Here is a 14,330-nt window from a genome sequence, read left to right as displayed (position 1 = left end):
TTGTGACAGTCTCATTTTCAGTACACAACTGGTATGAAAATGATTTAATGCGACCAGGGACTGGGATGAGAATCTTAACAAGTAATTTCATATGGCCTTAATATGTTTTTGTAATTGTTGAAATTGATATCAATTGTTTCTTTTTTATTGCTGAACTGATTTTCAGTAAACAATGAAAATATTATATTGAGTTGTTCAACTGGGGGAAATTCTTTTCCTTTCATGGCAACATTTGCATCAGCTGTTGGCGCCGTTGCAGTCCACACTGGTTATTGTTGTAAACATTTTGAAAGTGATTGGCATGTCCATCATTGTTAATTTCAACAAAGTCTTCAACACTGTCTTCATGAATGATACATAAGTTGTGCAAAATGCACCCTGAAACAATGGTTCTGACAATCTCTTTAGGGTCATGAATGGTGACATCAGTCAGACGTCTAAAACGTTTCTTCAAATAGCCAATACTTCTTTCCACAGCTTGCCTTGCTAATGACAGAACTCTGTTGAATCTTCTTTGTTGACCATTTAACCTGCCATTATCTTTAAATGGTGTTATAAGCCAGTCTTTAAGAGGATAAGCACTATCTGCTATTATATATTTATTTGCATCAAGATAATGACCTTGAATGGCATTGGCATGCAGACTAGAATTTCTAAATACTCTTGCATCATGGGTGGAACCAGGCCAGCCAGTATAAGCATCACGAATGAGCATATTATCAGCATCCACCACTATCCGTGATGAAAGAGTGGGAATTTCATTTTTGCATATGTTTGGCATGTGATACATTATATATATAGCTGCATAGATGGAAACTGCTTCCTGTTTATGTAATCTATGTCCCCCTTTATGCAAGATGCAAGTCGAATGTGGGTGCCATCTAGCACCCCAACAATGTCTGGCAGTCCACATTTTAACTGGAAATCCTGAGCAATGCGTTGCTGCTCATTAAAATCTGGCCAGCTAATTACCTTAATCAAATTAAATGTAAACAAGAATTAATAGTGTTAATTTCAAAGGACATTGGCGCATTTACCCGTCAGCTCGCCAACACTGTCCCTTAAATGGAAAATAGCGGATATGCATTGCCCTATTTGGTAACTTACAGCACTGTAGCATCGTTTTCAAAAGCGGGGAAGGGGCAACTTTGAAAAGGGGGTGGGGGTTACCAAATTTTCTTGACACAAAAAAAAGAAAAAGAAAATATTTATAACAATCTGTTAAAGTACGAGGGAGGGAGGTAAAATAGTGTCTCCCCCTGTTGCTACATGTACATCTCTAACTTATAGATTTCACCAAAATCCCAAATACATGTATCTTGTTTCTTTTTTTAATTCGCTGTATAGACAGTGTCGGCAGCCCATAGTAAATGCGGTAAGATTTTCTAGAAATTGACGTATTTTTTAAAATTCAAACTAACTGGTGGTAATTTTGATATGTGGATGGACGTATTTTTAACGTTGTAACTATTGGTACCTTTGACAGCTTTTCATTCACGGCTCTATTAGCTCCTTTTTTAACAGCGTGAACAGTTGACATCGATATGTTGTAATGATGCCCAATTTCCCTCATGGATTGCTGATTGGCAAGATAACATAGAAATACTAAAACTTGTTTGCGTGGATCAACTTCTGCAGAACCACCTCCGTGCTCTTACGCAAGCATTCCTCCTATCGTCAGTACAATTTCTTCGAACATTTCAATGCTTATTCTAAAGTGAAATCTAAAATCAGCGGACGTGAAAAGAGTGACGACATTCTCGGCATATCCTTCAATTCGAGGAGTAACTGAGCGGGAACAGGAGATTATGTCTCAGAAAAGTGAAGAGTTTTCATCAGAGCCATCATCAATAAAAAATTTCAAAAAACGTATTGAGAAAAGGAAAATTGTCAGCAATTGTCGAACTTACTCGGGTACTAACTATAGTTATTCGGCTGGAATTGCCTAATGTATTACACAATATTTATTTTTAGAAAAAAATGTCGTCACGATAGTAGGAACTATAGTTCCAGTCGAAGTCGCCCGAAGAAGAGTAGTCCAAAACAAACAGAGGTGGGTTGCGGTACAGAAATGTAAAGACAAGAGCTACTAGGACTTTCCCAGAACAAGACTTCCTTCGTAGAAGGGGATCCGGATTAAAATAGGTTCTCAATATCCCTTGCTTGTCGTACATGTATGAGGCGATTTAATGGAGCGGTCCTTCGGATGAGACCGCTAAAAACCGAGGTCCCGTGTCACATCACAGTAGATGTGGCACGATAAAGACCCTTCCTTGCTCAAAGACCGTAAGCGCTGAAGATAGGCCTAGATTTCGTAGCCCTTTACCGGCAATAGTGACATCTCCATATGAGTGAAAAATTCTCAAGCGGGACGTTAAACAAAATACAATCAATCAATTTCAGAAGGGAGACATATTGTTTTAGTGCGAGTTCTTCTTCCGTTTCTCATACAAAGTTAGTCCGGGCCGTACCTTTTTCGTCTTTTGACATAAGCCTTTCTTGGTATGTGGGTATACCATGATAAGACAGTGTGTCAGGTACCATTTTTGATGACCTTGACCTTTTATGTAAAAGTTAATTGATAGAATTTGAGGGCATTTTTTGCCCGGACCATAACTTTTTTTGTCTTTTTACTTAGGCCTTTGATATTTGGTATGCTATGATAAGAAAGTGTGTCACGTGTCATTTTGATGATCTTTGAACCTTTATACTAAAATTTTATTGTTTGTGACCCTAAAATGACTGAATTACACATTACTTTAAATGTATTACTTTCAGATGCAAGGATTAGTCCATTCTCATCAAAATTAATTGTTGCTGCGTTGCTTGGCAATTCCATTCAAGAGTTAGTAATGTAAAGAATTTATTTTCTAAATGCGTTGGTGTATTCTAGCACTGGTATGAATCTTTTTAATTTTGAAGAGGAGGAAGAAATGTCTCTTATATTCTATCCTTTTTTTTGTTTGTCTTCTTAAAATTCCGTCTTTGTCCGTTTTGTTCTCACATTAATGCCGATATCTGAATTGCTCAGCCGCGTTTGATTAGAGTTTTGGACAACAGACGTCCTAAACGTATTGTGGGAACAATGTGAGTGTGGCCCAAATTAATTCTTTATTGGCAAAATGATTTATTACTAGAGATATAATCTAACGCCTGGAAGTGGATCACAGAAGACGTGTAATTGGTTTTTGCTTTGGATGGGGTGTCTGTGTACAGAGTTACAACTGTTATTGTGGACTACATATAGGAAGAAGAGCATTAGTTTACTTTGATTTCCTTTAATGGCATTTCATCGCTAATGCATAATTTTTGGGAAAATCAAACTTCCGTGAAATGATAAACATGTTATCATTTTAAATGATATAAAAATTCCATTAGGGGCGCGATATAAACAAAATATGTATTGAGTCGCGTACAATATATCGAATTGGATTTTATACTTGAAGGAAAACGAAAAATGGACTGATGTATCTGAAGGGATTGGGTTTACGTTTTTTGAAAAAAATAAATATTTTTCATTTCTACGAGGAGACGTAGTCATCCTTTAAGTAAAATGGCTGACCAGACGATTTTCATTTTATAATTTTTTTCCAATATTTCGACTCATCTCCCACTGGATAATAATAGACAAATTTAATATTCAAAATGTGGTAGAAAATTATTGATTTCTGATTTGTATTCATGATCTTTGAAAATAGAGTTCATGAGAAATGTAATAAATAAATTTATTCCGAAAATAGATGTTTTCTAAAGAAGGGAAAACCCTCAGTTTATCATCATTGTATTATGAGTTATATCTGAAAGAAAAACAAGCATTCTGAGAGTATTGCATGGCAATACATAGTCCCCTACCGGTTGCAAAAATTACTGTACCACAACATTATTCAAAGTTCATTATGTAGGTTATGGTAAAAGGAAAAATTGGGGAACCAGGATAGGAAATCAACTACTATCAGAGTAGAGACTAGACCATGTAAAATAGCGAAATTTAGAATTAATAGGTTTAATTAGGTCTTTAACCAAGTCAATAAACTGTGCCATGTAGGTGATCATGAATAATTTAGCTATATTGTTGTATTACTATGCTAGAAGTTTTAATGATAAGAAACTTGGATGTAAACTAACAATTCATGCTATTTTTCTAAGTTCAATGGTTTAATGAAAAATCAACGGACCGAGACGATATTCGAAAATGATAAGTAACTTTTTATGGCAAAGCAATGTACCAATTATCAAATAAATATCTGCAAGCACAACCAACAAGTCTGGAAAACTGATAATTCATGCTATTTTTCTAAGTCCAAGGGCCATAACTTAATGAAAAATCAACGGACCGAGACGAAATTCGAACTAGATCTGCAACGTGTTACGGCAAAGCAATGTACTAAATATAAAATAAATATCTGCAAGAACAGAGAAAAAAGTGCGGAAAACTGGACTGACGGACAGACAGACGGAGCGCAAACCTAAAGTCTCCTTCGACTTCGTCCATAGGGGACTAAAAACACAAATGAAAAATTATATATGCAATGTATGTATTCAACTACACGTGTGTTTTGTTTATGTTGACATCTAACTCGAAGAACATTCTGGGCAGAAACGCTGATCCCGCGCCAAGTTGTTGACAGTTCAAGAACATTTTCGATAAAGTTATGATCGTCATTTATCGAAAATATTTAACTTTCCTTTCGATTATTCATCTAGTAAACAGTAAAAAAAAAATAAACACGATATATATCGGGGTCATTTGATGTTGTATTGACCAATTTGAAGTAAATGTAGATCACGGTGTTGGGTCCTTATATGTCCGCCCAATCCCCCCAATCGTCTGGTTTGTATAAAGGCTTCTCAGTAAGAGAGATTTCCGGTCACGTCAATCCCGGGTGCAGGCCAAACCCGATCGACACTACACTCCCCCCCGTTTTGAAGATACCCCCTTATATATAAGGGAAATAGGGACTCAGCAAAATATAGGTCCCTATGTCATCTTAGTTTCTCTCTCGTGGGTCATTACTTAACTGAGGTTACCCATATCTTTCCATAAACATCCTACAATTTATTAAAACCCAAAAATAAATTCCCCTCAAAATAAAACGCCCTACATGGGGTATCAAAGTTATATACTTAAATGTCCCCCTCACCGGTAGAGTTGCGCCCAATTCCTGGACGTCTCCTCTATTACCTCTCCCGTTGACCTCCCCTGAAGATCTGCTATGGCCTTAGCCACCTCTCCAATGTATTGTGGGTGACCATAATCTCCACCATGGGGGAAGTAAGAGGCATATGATCCCAGAAGAATTTCCCATTCCCTCATCTGCTCTGGGTTAAAGTTGGACGCCAGTTTCATAAATCCAAAGTACAGCCTGGAGTACTGGTTCCTCCAGGCTCTACCTCCCCCCGGAGAAACAGAAGTGGGTTTTCTGTAAGTGAGATATCCCGGCTTGACTAAGGATTTCCCTACAATACCCCCCCCCCACACTTCCCAAACTAAAGGGTCCCCCTTAGTACCGCGCAAATGTAGGACCAAGGGGATGTCTTCCCTGGTGTGCTGCAGAGCCCACCGGAAAGTAGATGTCTGCAGCGACCTCTTCCTATGAGAGGCCCGCTCAAAATCCAACCCGACCTCCCCTGGGGCACCTACCCTTAGGCTCTTAAATAACTCCCCAAGCAATGGTGGTAGAAGTCATTATTGTGACTCGCCTGCTTGGAGTGTACCCCAATGACCACCTTCCATGGTATGTGGCCTAACTACTGTTCTAGTTGTGGGCCGCTGGGACAGTATTTGAAATCACAGTATATAATTACCCCTCCCTCTACCCTGACTGGAACCGTAGACGCTGGAGCTACGCCCTACTTAAAACTGAGGAGGCTGTCAACTGAGCACCTCCCCAGCCTCCTACGAACTCGATCATAGTACCAGTGGATATCTACTGTGATGAACGGGTCAGGGTCTGGGGCCCTAGTTACTGCAAAGGGATCATTTCCCCGCCTACTGAGGATTCCCCTCACCATACCACTAGCCACACTGGTACTGGAGGGTGCAACCACAGAAGATTGATTGATTGGAGTTTTACGCCGTTTTGGCAATATTTCAGCCATTTTACGGCGGTTAACTAATTCAATTATGTTTGGTTGTGAGTGTTTAAGTTTCCCTGACGGCCCCCAGTGAGCCTACTCTTTTTCGAACATCAGGGAAACGATCTGATCGGGTTTTACGCCGTTTTGGCAATATTTCAGCCATTTTACGGCGGTTAACTAATTCAATTGTTTGGTTGTGAGTGTTTGAGTTTCCCTGACGGCCCCCAGTGAGCCTACTCTTTTTCGAACATCAGGGAAACGATCTTTTGCGTGCCAAGGGGGTTGTGATTCTTGACACGGGACACCCTTTAACGTCCCATCCGACGGACATAAAAGTTAAAAATACATGTATATAAACAGGTTAAAAAAAATTATTCGTGTATTTAAACAGTTGCATTATAAAAGTTTTCAAAATTTTCTGTAAAAGTCGCATTCTTGTAAATATTGTATAATATAATGATTGTCGATATTTGTAAAAAGTTCTTTCATTGATTGCACACTATTAAAAAGCATATTTCGTATGGGCGTAAAATCACTACATTCTAAAAGAATGTGATGTATAGTTAAAGTACAGTTACAAGATTTTCATTCAGGCGGAGGTTCTTTGTTTAGTAGGTATGAATGTGTCAATTTTGAATGTCCAATGCGTATTCTTGAAATAATCACTTCGTCTTGGCGTTTCATTACGATGTTACACGATTTGTTTACTTTGTTTGAATAGAATAAAGTTTACTTGTATCACAGAAATCCCAATAGATTTGGCAAACAGTATTTACATATAGTTTTATGAAATATTTAAAATCAGTGTATGGAATTTTGAAGTGTACAATATCACCTTGAAGTGCATTTGTGGCCGCTTTGGTGTTGTCATGGATACCAATGTGACTTAGGATCCAGCAGAACTCAACTATTTTACCTTGTTTGGTTAAAAGATAGTACCGGTGTAAGATATCTAAAATATATGGATGATCAATATTCATGTTGTTTATTGACTGAAGACATAATAGGGAGTCTGAGAATATAGTAAAATTTTTGTCATTAGAAGTTTGTATGTATTCAAACGCAAGCCTTTGCTTCGGCGGTATAAATGGTTGCTTTATTTGGAAGTCGTGCAGAGAAAACGTCGTTTGTGATTACTGCAGCAGCAGCGACTTTATTTTGGTCTTTTGAGCCATCTGTGTAGATATCAATTGTAGTATGTTTGGATTGTTTTATTTCGGATAATTTTTGCTTGAAAATGGCGGAATTTGTTTCAGATTTTTTACATTCAGAAAGTGATATGTCTACTTTGGGTTTTAGTAGTTTCCATGGTGGTATTTCAGAAGGAGATGAGGGTTTTACGATGTCCAAAGGTAAGTTAGAATCACGTATATGTTTTGTTTTGTTTTTTAACTCGTAGACCGATTGATTTCATGCACTTCTTGTTTTTGTCATATAAATGATCAAACTGCGGATGGAAAACGCAGTTAAATGCCGGATTCTCAAAGTTAGCTTTTGATTTAACAATATATTGTAATGTAAGTAGATCGTTCGTAGATCGAGGGGTGGTTCGTTGGCCTCAACCTATAAACTGTCTACAGGAGAGGTTCGGAAAGCTCCTGTGCACAGTCGAAGTCCTTGATGGTGAACTGCATCGAGGGCTTTGATATAGGATGTTTTTGCAGCACCATATACTATACAGCCGTAGTCTAGTTTAGACCGGATTAGAGAGCGATACAGATGTAGAAGCACATTTTGTGTTTGCAACAACTTTAATTATATCAAGAGCTTTTGTACACTTCTCTTTGAGCATTGCTATATGAGGAATAAAAGAAAGTTTATTATAAAAAATGACACCTAAAAACTTTTAACTCTTTTACAACTTTAATTGGAGTACCATCTAATTGCAATTGAGGATCATCGTGGTGTTTTCGCTTAGAACAGAAATGTATGCATGCAGTTTTAGTTTTGGAAAAATTAATACCATTTACATCAGCCCAATTTTGGATTTTGTTTAGACATAACTGTAGTTTTCGCTCACTGGAGTTCATGATTTTAGATTTATAACAGAGAACAAAGTCATCGACATATAAACTTCCATGGAAGTCGTTTTTAAGAACATCAGCTAGACTGTTTATTTTTAGACTAAATAATGTAACCGATAAAATACTTCCTTGCGGCACGCCCATTTGTTGTTCGAAATTGTCTGAAAATGTAGATCCTAGGCGAACATTGAAATCTCTATCACTTAAAAATATTTTGATGAAGTTTGGTAAATGCCCTTTAAGGCTTATATTATGAAGATATTTTAAGATACCGTATTTCCATGTGGTATCATGCTTTTTCTAAATCAAAAGATATATAGAGACGACATGCTCTTTGTTAACAAAGGCATCTCGGATATAGGTTTCAAGTCTTACTAACTGGTCGATTGTGCTTCGATTTTTCCTGAAACAGTATTAGCTATGCTGTTACATATGTCTTTCTCTCATATCTACGTATGTAAGATACAGATTTTATTATCTGTGACTATTTGATTGTATATTGTAACATTGTATATCAGTTAGAATGTTATTGGTTTCGAGAAACCATACCAAGCGTTCATTGATCATCCGTTCCATGGTTTTACATACGCAGCTTGTTAAGGCTATTGGTCGATAATTATTAGGATCTGAGTGATCCTTTCCCTGTTTTGGAATAGGAATAATTGTAGCCTGTGACCAGGAAGATGAGAAATTACCACTTTCCCAGATCATGTTAAAAATTTGCAGAGGAAATTCTTTGGTAGGTTTAGGAAGATGTTTTATGATTTGATAATGGATCTGATCCGGGTCTACAGCTATATCATGAGACTTTTCTAGAGATTTCAACAACTCATCATAAGTAAATGGTTCGTTATAACACTCATTGGTTTCAGATGTAAAATCCAAAGTTTTTTGTTCTTCTTTTGTTTGAAATAAAATTTGGGCTCATGTTGTCTTTTGATGAGTTTTTAGAAATAGTATTAGCTATACTGTTACATATGTCTTTCTTATCTGTGACTATTTGATTTCCTACCTTTAGGTGTTGATAGTTTTTCCCGGAACCTTTTCCTTTTATTTTCCTTATCGCATTCCAAACTTTATTCATAGGAGTATGCGAATTTAGATTTGATACAAATATTTTCCAGGATTTTCGTTTACTTATATTTATGGTTCTACTAGCCTTAGCTCGATATATACGAAAATTATTAAGATTTAAAGAAGTTGGTGATCTATTGAATAGTCTTTCTGCTTTTTTGCGAGCTTTAATTGTTTCACTGCATTCTTCTGTAAACCATGGGTTTTTTTGATTTTGGTAGAATTTGTTGAGGTTTTTGGTATGCATTTATTTGCTATTTGAAATAAAGTTTCAGTAAATTTTTGAATGGGGTCTGGATGGTTTTCAAACTTTTCAGCTGCGATATCTTGTAGACACAGAGCTTCAAAACATGGCCAATCGGCTAACCACAGAAAAGGGGGACACCTCCGCTTCTAACCTCCCAGTAGGCACCCCAGGGCATATAGCCATAATTTGGTCTCTCTGGACAAGGCTCAGGAGACCCATGACTACAACCTGAACCTGCCAATGCGCCAACACTGTTGGACTGTTAATCGGCTGGGAACAAAATCCATCGGGAACCTCCTACCCTGCCTTCTCGCAGATCTGCCTAAGGGCTTTACTGAAGGATTCTAGGAAGATGTCTGCTCCTAATGCTGCTGTTACCATTGGCACTAGGGCCTCTGGCGTCCCCACCCCTGTTGCCTTAGCGATTGCTCTCAATAAAGTGGCTCTCTGTCTCGCTAACTGGAGCGAGGTGATTTCCAAGCAGTGGAACAGCTCAGGTACGTGGGCGTCTGCTGATGGTCACCAACCTCGGTTGTCAATACCCCGCACCCAGGAAAAGGACACCGGGTTTGACTTGAGGATGGGACAGCTAAAGAATAGGGCCCTGGTCTATGACGAATTTCATTTTTATTAGCCGTCCTTTCTTGCCAACCTTTCCTTGAAGCTAGGCCTACATTTCATTTTCCCTGTCCCCTCCCATACCGGGGCTTGAGAAGGGGACTCATCAGGTGGTCCCTCTTCTCCCTGGATTCCCTCCTCCCAGGAACAATGCTCTTCAGCATCAAACACAAACTCATCGAGTACAATGGACTGAGAGTTACCCCCCCCCCCCCCCCCCCCACCATCAGGGCTGCACTCAGCTTCCATAGAAGCCTGCTCCAAGGTGGGCGGCTCCAGTGATCCCAGACAAAACCCTACCAAAGTTAATGGGGACCCCTCTTCTGCCAGGATTTATAGCTCCTCTAGACCTCCCCAATATTTTATGCAGACATCCCTTATACCCCCATAAAACCTTCTGTCACTCATCAGGCTCCATTCTTTCTTTCTTTTCTGTATTCTATTTTACTTCTTGCCCCCTGAAAGAGAATTAAGGATAAGATTATGCTTTAGATTTAAGCCTATCAGACCGTCGTGGCAATGTCCCTGTTGCCCCCATGGGTTCCCTCTCTTGGGAGCATAGTGAGCATTTATACTTGTCAATGCCCTTTGCCATTTCTGGCGAGACACCTCCACACTTCCCAGTCAAAACAGATGTTGCATTGAATCAGTAAGTCCCACTGTGGGGCTGTTTTTATATACAAAAGGCTTCTGACTCTCCCTCAGTTGTAGTGCTTTCATCTGCAGAAGAGACTGGATCTGAAACCTCTATCCCCAAGGATTTAGCTTCTAACCCTAACGATTTTTCAGTATGAAGAAGTTGCCATGGTTTAGTTTGATAGATCTCTATGAAAAACTGGGGTGGAATTACCCCGTCTTGATTCCCCAGGCATAAGATAATCCCATTCTTGGACCTGAACAACTTTACCCCCCTCCCCTCCCATCCAAAGCTTTTTGAACATCTAAATAAATCAAAACCTTCGTAGATTTCTTAAGTTCATAAGTGTCTTCCGAGATAAAGTGGATGTGGTTTCTCCCCATTCTACTCAACCCCTTACTTTCTAAAACCCCTAGATTTGTTCTGTGGACTGCAGATACTTTTCATTCCGTATAAACGGTTGGTTGTATAATTTTTAACGTCTCTCTCTCTCCCGAGAATTTTCCATTCATAAGACGTCGCCATTGCCGGTGAAGGATTGCAAAATTTAAACCTATGCTCTACGCTTTCGGTTCTAGAGCTAAGAGGGATCTTTAACGTGCCACACCTGTTATCACATACATGTAGGACCTCAGATTTTTGCGGTCTTATCCGAAGAACTGCCCCTTACGACAAGCAAGGGCTACTGAGGACCTATTCGAATCCGATCTCCACAGGATTTTATCGAAGTGTTATATAGCCTAGCATGATATCGAGTATTCAAGAGGAAAAAATCCAACAACAATGTATCAATACATGAATACAAGACAAAACGGAGTAACTTTAAATTAATATTAGCAAGAAGGAAAAATTCAACAAACCAACTGACAATGCAGCTAATATAATATGTAACTGATTGATAGGGCCTATCCCGATTAGGTGCAGTTATCTTCAGTGAAATGTACAAGACAAACATCTTCCTTTCCAGGATTCCATAATTTATTTGTTTTCCTGTTCATCCGTTTAATCGCCATCATCTATTTCAAGTGTAATTTCTGGTCTGTGGAGAACCTGTGCCCCCCCCCCCCCCCCCCCCCCCCCCCCCCGTGGTACACAACAGTATTTCACCTTGTCTAACTGATAAAGCGCGTTCAGTACCACGTGTATGAAATGATAAAATATTGGCAATCCACAAAATTTGACTCGATCTCACAGTATGCTTAGAAAAGTAGTAGTGAGGATTATTAAACGTGACAAAGCCTGTCCAGACACAGGTCCCCCGTTATTCCTAGGTCATATCCAACAGTCCAACTAATGTTGAGTATTTTATGAAAGAAGCTGTCATAACACGAGATGTGCTGTAACTCACCCGACTTGATGGAGCAATGTGCATGGTACAGTATATAATCTCCATTGTGCGGTACACATACTGTTTGTGCAGTCAGTGGACTATAAATGCACTGCATGTAGTATGTGAAAAGACGTGCACCTCCTGTAAGTACAATGTATTTGACAAATTATGCAGCGACGCAGGACCATATACTCATAAATACGTGTATGCATGTCGTTTTCTTTGACGTGATGGAAGGGATTGATTGACAGTTGTAACAATTACCCAAAGCTCCGTGGTAGTGCTAGACGGAGAATTAACGTGGTGCATAATCATTTACAACCATCAGTTATCTATACTTCACCGTTGTAAGCTAATTATCGCGCCGAATGCTCTCAGGGGAATAATGTTCAATATGTGTTGGCAATCCCGACTCTGATAAAAAGTAAGTTTATTCTATATCTCAAGTCAATACGATTAAAGCTAGATTATCATTCGAGCTATTAAAGATAACACTTATCGTAGTAAAAGATATTTCTGAAGTTATCCCACGTAAATTGATGTTGGTCTTGATTTAGCTCACCCGTTAATCGTTTGTAAACCGTTGATATTTTCTAAAGAACAGTTGTTTCAAATTCCAACAAAGATATGTTTTATACTTCAAACATTGACCATGCAATAAAACATTTGAGTAAGGCTAACACGGATCACATAACAGTGTATATAACCTAACACAATATATCAGGTTTGATAAGTTATATTCATACAGAATAAATAATGTGGTGACCAATTCCCCAATAACGAGCCCTGAATCGCGGGATAGGGGCGGGCGGGAGTAATTTGACTACATAGTAGAATCCCCCATGTATAATATAAACAAGAAAATAATTCATCAAGCCAAGTATACGATAAAATGTATTCAAGAATAGAAATTAACACGACCAATTTGCAAACTCCAGAAATAGTTTGATATCCAGATTAAGGGGAAACACTATACCTGTATTATAACAAAGTATCCGAGGATTATCTGTTATGCATGGGGAAATGTTCGCATTCCCCAAGTCGATGCTAGACACGGGTATCAAAAATGCATTTGTTTATTCCCAAATTAGAACTGCAGCATTGCACTAACGATACTATTACATGCAGTTTTAAATTCTTTAAATACTTTCATACTTCCGATTTCATAATCAAAATACGGTTAAACACAGGAGCTTCGCGCCCTTCACTCCATCACAGCTTCGTGCTGGACCACCTGGGGACCTAAAGGTTGACCCAAGACCCACTGGCTCCAATATGTTTTCAAAGCCCCCTAAACGGAAGACCTGGATCCACTACTTCACACACACAAGCATATATATACGTGTATGTGTGTGTATATATATATATATATATATATATATATATATATATCCATTGTCACCTGCATATGGTGTTTATATATCTCAACTGATTCGATATGCAAGAGCTTGTTCTGGGTATAGTCAGTTTTTAAATCGAGGTAAGCTACTGACAAACAAGTTGATGGTACAGGGATTTCAACAATCTCCATTGAAGTCAGCATTTCGCAAATTCTATTGTCGTTATAACGATCTAGTTCGTCAATACAACCTCGCATTGGGTCAAATGCTGTCTGACGTGTTCCATACCGATTGTTAAGCCGTTCTTGGCACACTGATTTTGACTGCGGATAACTCCGTTTACCTGATCAGGATATGGGGCTCACCGCGGGTGTGACCGGTCAACAGGGGATGCTTACTCCTCCTAGGCACCTGATCCCACCTCTGGTGTGTCCAGGTGTCCGTGTTCGCCCAACTATCTATTTTGTATTGCTTGTAGGAGTTATGAGATTGATCACTGTTCGTTATCTTCACCTTGCATGTATGTGCGTGTGTAATTAATGTTGATGATATTAATCACTTAGGATAGGGTTGGAGATGTCCCAGGACAGTGTTAATGCAGTGTATTGCCCAACTATCTATTTTGTATTGCTTGTAGGAGTTATGAGATTGATCACTGTTCGTTATCTTCACCTTGCATGTCAGACCTACAGAATGAAAAATACTTGTGCGTATGTTTCGATTATTAAATCAAGCTCAAGTCTAGAGGAGTTCCAAAAGGTTATAGTACGTATACATTTCTGTTACATCACACAACCCCTATCGTCATACATGTAATGAGGCATTACAGCTTACAAATGTTGAAATTAAGGACATTTGATTAAAACACAAAATGGATGTTTGGGTCGATATATTTTCAGTATATATATATATATATATATATATATATATATATATATATATATATATATATATATATAATTCAATAAAAAAAAGCAGGAAA

The 14,330-nt window shown here is 38.5% G+C and overlaps 1 pseudogene; it reads right to left on the bottom strand.

The window, feature by feature from the left end:
• Nucleotides 1–220: 220 nt before the first annotated feature.
• Nucleotides 221–9,804, bottom strand: LOC125682860 (uncharacterized; annotated as a pseudogene).
• Nucleotides 9,805–14,330: the final 4,526 nt, after the last annotated feature.

This window comes from Ostrea edulis, chromosome 9 (genome assembly GCF_947568905.1).
Source record: "Ostrea edulis chromosome 9, xbOstEdul1.1, whole genome shotgun sequence".
NCBI classification, from domain to species: Eukaryota; Metazoa; Mollusca; class Bivalvia; order Ostreida; family Ostreidae; genus Ostrea; species Ostrea edulis.
The sequence above is the reverse complement of the archived record's forward strand: the minus strand, read 5'-3'. Positions and strand labels throughout refer to the sequence as shown.